We start from the raw sequence: 13,343 nt of genomic DNA on the forward strand, positions 1-13,343 counted from the left end.
TATATAAAAAATTGCCTACCATGTGCCCAAAGAGTACCACCCTCACGAATCAAAATTCCCTTACGATCTCTTCCTGAGGCATCAAAACCCTTTCAGTTTGTGGCTTTGGACGTAGTCGGGTCACTTCCCGTAAGTACACAAGGAAGTAAGTATATCCTATCCATTATTGATAACTTTTCCCGATACCTTATTTTGGTACCCTTCGCTGGCATGTCAGCTGAAACAGTAGCACGAGCTTTTGTAGATCATCTTGTCCTTCCTTTCGGAAGCTCTGAAGCCATCATAACCAATCAAGGAACAAATTTTATGTCCGCCTTATTTGTCCAAGTTTGCAAATTGCTGAGAATTAAAAAAATGGAGAACCAGCCCTTTTCACCTCCGTACATGGCAAGTGCGTACAATAGCCGTTTCCACGAAGCCACTGAATATACCTCTTATGAGATAGTGTTTGGCCGCCCTATGGAATCTCCCTTTGAGATCAATAAATTACCTCCAGGAATCAATCACACAGCTGTTAAGGGGCTAGCCCACCGCCTTAAGGCCATTTGGAAGAAGGAACAAGGGAACAACTGCAAGGCACCCAGGAATCAGATGGAAAGAAGAATAAAAATGCCTTAAAAATGCCTGCCAACCGCCCCCCCCCCCCTATAAACCTGGTGATATGATTTGGTTTTGCTGGAAAAAAAAAACCTAGTGTAAAGAAAGAAGAGTGAAGAAACTTACCCCTCTGTATGACGGACCGTAATCAATCATTCAGCTCACTTCCCCTGTTAATGCAGAATTACAACTGCCCAACCACAAAGCGATCGTCCATTTTGATAGGCTGAAACCCTATTCAGGAACTATGCCTCTTCCACCACCTTCTGAGACAAGCGCCGGACCTTCAGCAGGGTCTGTTCCCCCTGAGAAGCAGAGAAAACGGAAAGTTCCGCCACCCCCAACTCGCCCTAGATATGCTCTGAGATCTAAACACCCATATGCCTTTAGATCCAGGGACTAAACACTAAGGTACTGCTTCATACTTAAGAGATTCACAGTTATATCAACCAAAAGAAAAAGTAACAAGGCTTAAGCAACCATCTCACTGCTTTCCTTTGCAAATGAACATTCTACGCATACAATATGTATTTTATGCGCCCATACTATGACAACTAAGATGTCGCCCTAGCCTCCCTCTCTGAAGAGGTTACCAGAGCTTTACCTGCCCAGCCTGTTCTGCAATGCTGGCCTAGCCTAATTAATACCTAGTTTAACCAGTATTTTATTTATGTTATTGTTATTCTGTTATTTATGTGTTACGACATGCCTAGTGGTCGGACAGCAGCTCTATTTTCAGTACCAATACAGTCAATTCTAAATAAGAGTACTGTATGAAGAAGTGATTGCATTACGTCTCTACCTTTTTATTCTAAAGATTCTTTCTCTGACAGTGATAATTAATAACACGGAGTACCAACTGAGAAATTTGCTTCTAACGAAGATACATAACCTGTCGCTTTGGCAGCAAAAGAAATGTTAGATAAGTAAATGATTATTCCTGTACCGCGGCTACTGGAGGACTCTTAAAAAAACCGTTATGTTCGCAGATGATACAGGTATACTCATAAAGGGTCCAAACATTTCCATATGCAACAGCTTGTAGAATAGCACAACAGACTTACAACTGCTTCACAGCAAACACCGTAATCTTACAAAAACTTACACAATTCCAAACAGAAACCAGAAATAGAGATCAGTGGGAATCACTTACATGGCCTGCATACACAACAGTGACACTCTAAACTTCTCCTACCATCCCTCACAAACGCCTGTTCTTTTTCAGGGTAACTCAGAAGGTAAGTTTGGTTGCTCAGGGGTACTACAAAGCTGTTAACACATGTGCTCCGCCTGTCAGCATCAGCTGGACCTCTCAATGTGAAGTCGCATGTGTGGTGGCCATAATGCGAGGGGTGGAATAACTTCAAACACCTGACACTACTACTACTTCCCCGCCCCTCCCCAACCCGCGCCGCCCAAGTCGCACCGGCTGTCGTTGCCTGATCCCCCCCCCCCCCCCCCTCTCTCCGTGCGCCGACCACGCACCTGTTAAAGGGAGCTTATGCATATTAAAATGTAATATCTTCAATATCAACCAATGAATAGCAACTTATCACAGAACGGTACCATCTTCTTACATAATACCTATTGCAAACGTGATTTCTTCCATCATTCGGTCTCAATAATTGGGTAACTTCAACAACTTGAGATCCCGCCCGTAAATTTATTTGCACACCTAAGCCCTTAACATATCTGCTTACCAGACTATAACTCCAGCTGATGGAATGCGAAGCCGAAACGCATCACAATAATGAAGACGGCCGTTGTGGAGGTCTTCCATGCACTGCCATTTAGTTTGGTGGCACTTTGCATTTCTGAGCCTCCTCTGAAGTATAGTACCACCATACCACCTTCTGTCTAGCCTGACACATCTTAAGAACCGACTACCTACTCCTTTTCCAAATTCACAAACAGTTTGACCATTACGTGCCAATCACAGCCTATTCAACCCATATATATCGATTTACTCGAGAAAGGAGTTAGAATACTACTTGCAACAATCACTAATTCCACTCTAATATTACTAATTTACGTGAACTGGATTCTGTAAATGGTTAATTCAAATGCCCCAAGGAGTCATTCACTCAGGACATGCCAGAGCTATTACCGTTGCATGCTACACGTGCAGCTGCTCCGCAATCTCAGCGCTACAAGCACAACTGCTCCGCAATCCCAGTGTTAACTTGAAACCTGCCTCTGTTGCGGCACGTCCAGACTACCTGCTCAACCATGTACTGGGTTTGATAAATTGTTTTACCACTCAGTTTTGGCAGCGCCATAAAAACTCTTACCATATGTGCATCTCCACCAATAAGACCCCCAGGCTTCGAGCCTTTGCCACAGCAAAAAAAAAAAAAAAAAAAAAAAAAAAAAAAAAAAAAAAAAAAAAATAATAATAATAATAATAATAATAATAATAATAACAACAACAACTCCCGTGGAGGCCCGGGAAAAGAATAGGCCTCCGGTATGTTCTGCCAGTCATAAAAGGCGACGAAAAGAACAAACCACTAATAGGGCTAACCCCCCTTTTAGTGTGATTACTTGGTTCAGGACAGAACTAAAGAAGCCTCGGACAAGCGCCGTCATGGTCGGGGACGACGCTTGAACCCTATGCCCGCCCACAATGGTAACGACACTGCTAGCCAACTAGAAAATGATTCAAATCCAAATAGAGGTGTTTTGCAGGATATGCTTCCTGCAACCACCCTAGAAGGAAAACAAAGACAGAGGATGAGATGGTCAGATGAAGTTAATCGACACCTCATGTTCTGTTATTACCAAGCAACAAACCTAGGAACCAACACAACTGGATACAGATCACAAGTATACACAACATTTATTACCAGATACCCAGAATTAAAATTTTTAACAGAACAACGACTAGCTGATCAGATCCGTGTAATAATCAAAAATAACAGGATACCCCAGTCAGAATTAGAAAACATCAAACAACAAGTACAACAAATACTAGAACAAAATAATGTGCAATCAGAAGAAGAAGAAAATACAGTAATGGACTCAAACATCCCAGAGCAAACAAACAAAGAACAACACACATCAATTAAACAATCAGAGGAAAACGACATCTTAAGACAGCCACCAGAACAAGCACAAATAGAACACGAAGTGACACACATGTTAGATATAGAAGAGAAATTTCAGCTGACATATATAGAATACAAAGACACAAATACAGACATTAGACCATTCTTGCATAGACCACCAAATAACCCACAAGTCGAAACAACAATAACAACTATCAACACAATCATACACAACAAAATAAATGAAAATACAACAATGGAAGAGTTACAACTACTGGTTTATGTAGGAGCACTCACTACACTAAATATACACACTAGGCAGAGATCAGAACCAACCAACACACAGAAGAAACACACAAAACCAGCATGGCAACACAGGCTACAGATCAGAATAGAAAAACTGAGAAAAGACATCGGACAACCAACACAATTTATAAGAAATGAAATGTCAGAAAAAAAACGAAAAAGGTTAGGTAAAATCTCACAACAAGAAGCAATAGAGCAATTAGATGAAAAGAAGCAGAAGTTACAAGCATTGGCCAAACGACTTAGAAGATACAAAAAAAGTGAAAATAGAAGGAAACAAAACCAAACATTCAACACAAACCAAAAGAAATTTTACCAGACAATAGATAACACACACATTAAAATAGGCAATCCACCAAACATAACAGACATGGAACACTTCTGGAGCAACATATGGTCAAACCCAGTACAACATAACAGGCATGCACGGTGGATACAAGCAGAAACAGACTCATACAATATGAAACCACAAATGCCTGAAGTGATAATTTTGCAACGTGAAGTCACCCGAGCAATTAATTCTACGCACAATTGGAAAGCCCCTGGAAATGATAAAATAGCAAATTTCTGGTTAAAGAAGTTCACCTCAACACATTCACATCTAACTAAATTATTTAACAGTTACATTGCAGACCCATACACATTCCCTGATACACTTACACATGGAATAACCTATCTGAAACCTAAAGATCAAGCAGACACAGCAAACCCAGCTAAATATCGTCCCATAACATGCCTACCAACAATCTATAAAATATTAACTTCAGTCATTACACAGAAATTAATGACACATACAACACAGAACAAAATTATAAATGAAGAACAAAAAGGCTGTTGCAAAGGAGCACGAGGATGTAAAGAGCAACTGATAATAGATACAGAGGTGACATATCAAGCTAAAACTAAACAAAGGTCACTACACTACGCATACATTGATTACCAAAAAGCTTTTGATAGTGTACCCCACTCATGGTTACTACAGATATTGGAAATATACAAAGTAGATCCTAAATTGATACAGTTCCTAAACATAGTAATGAAAAACTGGAAAACCACACTTAATATCCAAACAAACTCTAATAATATCACATCACAGCCAATACAGATTAAGCGTGGAATATACCAAGGAGACTCATTAAGTCCTTTCTGGTTCTGCCTTGCTCTGAACCCACTATCCAACATGTTAAATAATACAAATTATGGATACAATATTACTGGAACATACCCACACAAAATCACACATTTGCTGTACATGGATGATCTAAAACTACTGGCAGCAACAAATCAACAACTCAACCAATTACTAAAGATAACAGAAGTATTCAGCAATGATATAAATATGGCTTTTGGAACAGACAAATGTAAGAAAAATAGCATAGTCAAGGGAAAACACACTAAACAAGAAGATTACATGTTGGTTAACCACAGCGACTGCATAGAAGCGATGGAAAAAACAGACGTCTATAAATATCTAGGATACAGACAAAAAATAGGAATAGATAATACAAATATTAAAGAAGAACTAAAAGAAAAATATAGACAAAGACTAACAAAAATACTGAAAACAGAATTGACAGCAAGAAACAAGACAAAAGCTATAAATACTTATGCCATACCAATATTGACCTACTCATTTGGAGTAGTGAAATGGAGTAACACAGACCTAGAAGCACTCAATACACTTACACGATCACAATGCCACAAATATAGAATACATCACATACATTCAGCAACAGAAAGATTCACATTAAGCAGAAAGGAAGGAGGAAGGGGATTTATCGACATAAAAAACCTACACTATGGACAGGTAGACAATTTAAGAAAATTCTTTCTAGAACGAGCAGAAACTAGCAAAATACACAAGGCAATCACTCATATAAATACATCGGCTACACCACTGCAACTTCATAACCACTTCTACAACCCTTTAGATCACATAACATCAACAAATACGAAGAAAGTAAATTGGAAAAAGAAAACACTTCATGGCAAGCACCCGTATCATCTAACACAGCCATACATCGATCAAGACGCATCCAACACATGGCTAAGAAAAGGCAATATATACAGTGAGACAGAAGGATTCATGATTGCAATACAGGATCAAACAATAAACACCAGGTATTACAGCAAGCATATTATTAAAGATCCCAATACCACAACAGATAAATGCAGACTTTGTAAACAACAAATAGAAACAGTAGATCACATCACAAGCGGATGTACAATACTAGCAAATACAGAATACCCCAGAAGACATGACAATGTCGCAAAAATAATACATCAACAGCTTGCCTTACAACATAAACTTATAAAACAACACGTTCCTACATACAAGTATGCACCACAAAATGTACTGGAGGATGATGAATACAAATTATACTGGAACAGAACCATTATAACAGATAAAACAACGCCACATAACAAACCTGACATCATACTCACCAATAAAAAGAAGAAATTAACACAACTAATCGAAATATCCATACCCAATACAACAAATATACAAAAGAAAACAGGAGAACAAATTGAAAAATACATCCAACTGGCTGAGGAAGTCAAAGACATGTGGCATCAGGATAAAGTTGACATCATACCAATTATACTATCAACTACAGGAGTCATACCACACAATATCCACCAATACATCAATGCAATACAGCTACATCCAAACATATATATACAATTACAGAAATCCGAAATTATTGATACATGTTCAATTACCCGAAAGTTCCTAAATGCAATATAACATGTACCGTACAGCAAAAAGGAAGTGACGCTTGATAAAGGTCCGCGCCACTCCACTCTTAACCAGACTTAACGTCTGAGAAAGTAAAGAAATAATAATAATAATAATAATAATTCCGGTAAGTCTGTTCTGTCACTACAACACGATACACCACGGGGACACTAAAATAAGTACATCCTGCCAGTAAACGGTGCCTAACCTCTTCTTCCCCACCCAAATATATATTAGAGGGTCAGTATTATGTGCATTTCGTATGATTAGAAGTGTTGAGCGATGTCCGGCCCACTATGCATTGCCAGTTGTTAACTGATTGATAATTGATACCCAATAACTTGCATTTTTTCTCCCCTTACGGTTTTATGTTAGTTTTAATCATTTTGCTGTGCAGCAAAGCCATTGCTATACTCTATATGTTATATCATGTATGTATTTTTATAATTTATGCCTTTGTTTTGTTCAATATGGACTTGTAATTTATATTTATGACCCCAGTATGTAAAGGCCCACCACAGTCCTTGATTATGTATATGTTGCACTATAGCAACACTCCTATTACATAAGATTCCCCTTCAGTTGTGATACATGATTTTGTGAGTTAGCGATTCCGGAATCCCATTATGCACCATGTTCGTGCCCAGAGCCGGACTGGTATATTTAAAAGAAAGTGAAGTGCCCGAATTATCTAAGATACTCAACAGAGAAGAGGTGAATACACCCCTGTTGAGAAGAAGTGCACTACCCTCTAAGTGAAGAGTGGAAAGAGAAATAGATTTTGCGTTAGGATGAAAGTAATTAAGTTCACCCAAGTCAGTGAAGAATTGTAGTTCGCACCCCATGTGCATTTTGCACTTTTAAGAGTTCACCCAGACGAATACAAGTTTCATTATTGTTCACCCTACTTCTTACGAAGTAATTTAGTGACGAAGTGTAGAAATTATGAGCGAATACAGAAATTGACACTGCTACCATTTGCACACAGTGCTCCGATGTATGAGAGAGAGACACCCGGTTGTTTATTCAAACAATCACTCCCATGACATTATATGATTGAAGCACCTGCTGAAATAAGCACTAGATTATTGATGATTAGCACCCATGACGTGACTTCATCACCCAAGCGCGTAATGGGTTATCTTGTTGGACATATAGTTAGCAAGAGACTTCCACTCAAATGAATTAAAGTTTTCATTGTAGAATGTCACAGTAGTTCGCGCCACTACTTTTCGTAGCTCACCCCGTTACCCCGTGAATTTTGGGAATTTTGTAGTAGTTAATCCCCACGAGACATAACCGCTCCTATGGAGACAGAGCACAGTTCCTCCCTCGCCCATACATTGCACTGGGTTACTACCATTTCTCTGAGTTGCTCCTCTATTCGTTCCAGCCTCAATCATTATTTTGTACCTCCCTCTTTCAGGGCCGTGTGCCTTACATGATGCAGTTAGCACCAGCAGAGTGCCCAGCTGATCGGTTTATTCTTTCAGTTTTCATTTTCATAACCTGATCACCTACCTATCTCTTTCATCTATACTTCATTGACATTTCACAAGGCTCACCTTCGTCTGCACCCTGGTCGGTAGCCAATGCTACTCAGACATATTGCCCCCCCCCCCCCCCCCCCCCCAGAGGGATGGGAAAGAAAAACCCTGCGACAAGTGGATATATCACTGTTGTATCATTCTTATTCTGAAACCCGTTACCTGAACTTGTTCCCGATTATATCCAATTCCTTTTTCTTTAACGTGAGCACCCTTCCAGTTCGCTGCGGGTGGGCCACTCGGCATAAATGGCCAATATGTCGAGCTACCCTGGCATCGTGATTGCGGACGTATGCCCACGATTATACCCGAAAAACTCTGTGTTAATGCAACATGATTTTCCCATTGGTCAAATCCCTTTTCCTCCTAAGCCACAACACCAATTTTAGCAAATGACTTATGAAACCGCTAAATACTGCGAATTCCACCTACACATCTAGTGCAGGCATTGATTAATGCAACCCCACATTTTTGCACTCATGCCGATCAGGATGACGAGTAAGCCTCCTTTCAGCATGACCATACCCCCCTCCTTCCCTCACAACCCAGTTGCTACTAACTTATACCCCTGCCGTTCTTTGGAATCACCAGTTTAAATTGGCCAATGACATAGTGCAGATGAGTCTGTTAACCATTGACTTTTCACCTGTCGTTACAACCTCAGGTATTTACATACTACTTCTTCATCCACTTTAATACTTCCCTTTCGTAACATATCTCCCAGCTGGAGCTAACAACATTAGTTCATTGCTATAGGCAACAGTATTTTATACACTGTAACCCACCCAGTAGCAGCCACTATCGTATGTTAAGAATACTTTCGAGCAACCCAGCCCTACAGTGTGCTACTCAACGGTAGCGGGTTACTATTTAATAGCTCTCACTGTGATATCACTACCCCCACTGAGGAGGTGTCTGCACACTTGTCTTACGCCCATAACGTGCGTCCCCCTCTCCTCTGGTATTTACCAGAGCAGCTGATGGTACTACTGTCACCTGACAATTGGTCATCTCTCCCCAATCACTCACATTCCCAACTGATCCAATCTTTAACTGACCTGGTAAACAAAGAGACAGGGCACATTATGCTGGACCGTGCTACTGTGCTTATCATGGATTGGCACCATCTCTAGTATCTCAGTCATATAGTTATTCCTAGTTCTGTATGTACCCCTTTAATAATTATCCTAATTGGTTTACCCTTATGGGTAGCCTTTAGAAAAGGACTTTTTACGCAACTTCGGTCACCTGTTCCTGCTGTCCCTGAACAGCAACCTCCTGGGGAACATCAAGCTCAAGTCTCGTAATGGGAGCAGGAATGTTTCTTGTTGCCCCATACTGTGAAAAATAGCCATGGTCTGAGTGCCATGTGGATAGAGAAGAAATTGTAAATAATTAAAATACCTAAAAAAGGCTTGGTCATTCTCTAAACGTAAGTGATATGGTGCCCACCATGTGCGTGTAAGGTGATGCAAAATGTTAACCCCCTTCCCCCTCTTGTGATCTATGCATCGCCCCTTCCAGAACCCCCCCCCCCCCCCCCCACTTATATGCTCCGGCAGAAGTTTCAGTGCACCACAGCGCACCGCTGCCAGCCGCAGCCAGCGACCTTCGCCGCTGCAGCTGATCGCTGCGCCTTGCGCCACCATTTGCAGCGCCTCACACCACTGCCACCGTCCAAATTTTGTCATGTAAGATTTCATTACCACATTATTGTCATTTTTTCAATGCAAATTATAAAAAAGAATTCAGAATGTATTGTTAAAATTATGTAAGGCTGTCTGTAGCAGGAGCCCCATAGTAACTGACAAATTGCCCTCCCCCCCACCCCCCCATGCTTCACTCCTGCGGAGGGGAGAAGGGTGTACAACGGGGGCCAATACTGAATGGATTTAACTTTATAAAATTTGATTTTTATTTTTCACTTGATGTCCGTCAGTGCCTTTTGCCTGGCGGCTAGTTGCCGCAGATCAGTCATGTTGCAAAACCGGACAGAACCATTTTGAAACCCATGTGTTGAACCATCAGCAGCTAAACTCCTGTGTTGCTGACAAGGTAATGCTACCGAACTGCGCGTCTATGATTTTGCCGAACAATAGGGACGTTTGGAGGTGGTCGTGTGGGGGTGGAACTGCGGCCAGCCACTGGGAGCAGACACGCTGTCTGCTCTCTTCCGTTGGCAGCTTGTGACCCGACCAGATGCTTTCCTCTCCTGCTCTCTTGGGCAGCAGCCCATTCAATTTTGGCGGCTTCTCTAGGCCTACCTTTCCTTTTTACGGTATTAAACATCCATGCATTTAAAATATGTTTGATTTTTCACCTCAACAGGTTCCCACTGCTTTCCCTTCCTCACTAATCCTGACACGTTAACAGTGTTTTGTGCAGTTTCACAGGAAAAGGCGTATGGTTCATTCTTCTTTGTCAAGAACCATGTTACAGAAAGCACATATCTCAATGTGCTTGAGAACTTTCTTTTCCCACAATTAGAGACTGATGCAAACGACTTCATTTACCAGCAGGATGGGGCACTGCCACACTGGCATCTGGAAGTGAAATCAAAGAATTACTGAACGATGGATCGCTTGCACTGGACCACATGATTCAGCCTTACATTACTGGCCTCCAAGATCACCAGACCTGATTTATGAGATTGTTTCTCGTGGGGTTAATAAAAGACTCTGTTTATGTGCCTCCGTTACCTACAACAATGAATGAACTGAGACATCCCATAACAGCTACTGTTGAAGCTGTAACTCAAGACATGCTCACTGTTGTGTGGGAACAATCTCAATACTGCGTTGACATATGCCATGGACTTAAAGGGGGGCATATTTAACACCTATGACAAGGTATGAAAAAATCTTTTTGAATTTCCCTTTCATAAAAAGATCATTGATATGTTAATTTCATAAATATAGGCATGCCAAATTGGATGCTTCTTTCTGATACACTATGTATTGTGCTTTATCTTCATAGGCACGTAAATCAACATGGAAATGCACAGTTTGCTTCCACAAACCAATCAAAGCACAAGACATGTTACATCATGCAAACTATTTCTGGCTCCAAAACGAAACAGAGTGAATGTTCATTTCAATATTTATTCATTATCCATTCATTTCATATAGGCCATCTTTGGACCACATTATCTCAACTGTCTTGCTTTACATGTTCTGTTGTTTGCCCAGTGCTCCCGCATTCGTTCTTGGGTCAAAGCCTTTCCTGTTTTTAGTTTTGGCTTTTCTTGGAAACCCTGCCACGGCATAAGTTTTTCCCTTGAGTGGGACATGCTCCAAGATGTCATCATAGGTGATCCCCACTTCTTTAAGATCTATCTCCACCTTTGTGAACCAGGCCCATTTTGTTTTCTTCGCCTGAAAGTAGGTGATCATATGATTGGTGAGTCTTCCAAGGCTCTTTTGGGTCATATGTCCATAAAAAATAATTCTCCTGTTCCGGATGGTATCGGTTATCTTCTCTATGAGGGAATACAATTCATGATTATGACGCCTTCCATATTCCCCATTCTCTTCGATGGGACCGAAGATCTTTCTCAAAATCTTTCTTTCCTTGGCCTCCAGTTTTTCGGTTAGGTCTTTTTTCGTTCATTACTAGGCATTCAGAAGTGTACAAGACCTCCGGACGTATAACACTGCAGTAATGCCTTAGCTTCTTTCTCTGATAAGGTGGCTGTTATCCATTCTCCAAGATATTTAAACTTTTCAACTCACTTAATTTTGTCTTGATCCACTACAAGCTCCCTTGGTAATGAATTTATGTTCGTTGTAAACTCTATTTTCTCAGATTAAATTTGGAGGCCAGTCTTCTGTGCTTGTACGTTAAGCTCATTAATCTGTCTTTCAGCTGTTTCCATGGAATCAGAAAAAATTACAAGATCATCTGCAAAAGTGAGACAATCGACTTCAAGATTTTGTTTCTTGTAACCCAGCCTGACACCATTTTTAATACCTTGGTTTTCCAGTTCTTATCACCACTCTCAAACCACCTTATCGAGGGCACAGTTGAAGAGCAGAGGTGAGAGCCCATCTCCTTGCCTCACTCCAGTCTTTATTTCAAAAGCTTCTGATGTTTCTCCTCTAAATTTCACTTTTGAGGTTGTGTTGGTTAGTGTTTGCTGGATTATAGCTTTGGTCTTCTTGTCTAGGCCAAGTTGTTCTAGAATTCTGATCAGAGTTTTACGATCAATTGAATCATATGCCTTTTTGAAATCCACAAAGATCACAACAAAATTTTTATTCGAGAGCTTCAGGTACGAAAGGATGGATTTTAGTTTCATTATCTGTTCGATGCATGATCGCCCCTTCCTGAAACCTCCTTGATACTCTCCCAGCTGTGGGTCTAGCTGTTCTTCTGTCCTAGTTTGCAGAGCTTTCGACAGGATCTTATAGGTTGTTGATATGAGAGAGATACCATGATAGTTATTTACATCTGTTCTGTCACCTTTCTTATGAATAGGATGAATTATAGCAGAGTTCCAGTCATGTGGCAGTCTTTCAGTTTCCCAAATCTGGCTGTTAATTTCTGTTAGTTTATCTACTGCCTTATCAGCTGTATACTTCAAAAGCTCAACAATTACAGAATCTTCCACTGGTGCTTTGTTGGTTTTAAGCGAATGAATAATTAGCTTGATTTCCTCTTACATGGGCGGTGATGAATTTGGGTGTACTTCTACATAGTCAGTAAAGGGAAATGTGGAGTTTGGAGGTTCACAATTCAGAAGAGCTGTCAAGTAATTCGCTAATATCTGGCAGTTGTTTTTATCATTGTGAACTAGCTTCCTATTTGGAGCTGTGGAGTGTAGGCTTGGAGGATTGTACTTGGTGAGACTGGCCTTAGAAGTTCTATAGAAGTTTTGTGTATTTGTCTTCTGGAAGTCTTGTTCAATTTATGCCAACTGCATTTTCTCAAATGTACGCTTCACTCCCCATATGATATTTGCAGTGTGGAAGTTAGTTTTGTTAGCTTCATTTTTCTTGGCATTCCATCTCTGTCACGCATGCTGTCTGTGCTTCACTGCTGCCTCACAATGACTGTTCCACCAACCATACTTCTTCAGTTTCAGAAGCGGAACAGTTTCCTTTTCAG

This window comes from Schistocerca nitens, chromosome 5 (assembly GCF_023898315.1).
Source record: "Schistocerca nitens isolate TAMUIC-IGC-003100 chromosome 5, iqSchNite1.1, whole genome shotgun sequence".
Lineage (NCBI taxonomy): Eukaryota > Metazoa > Arthropoda > Insecta > Orthoptera > Acrididae > Schistocerca > Schistocerca nitens.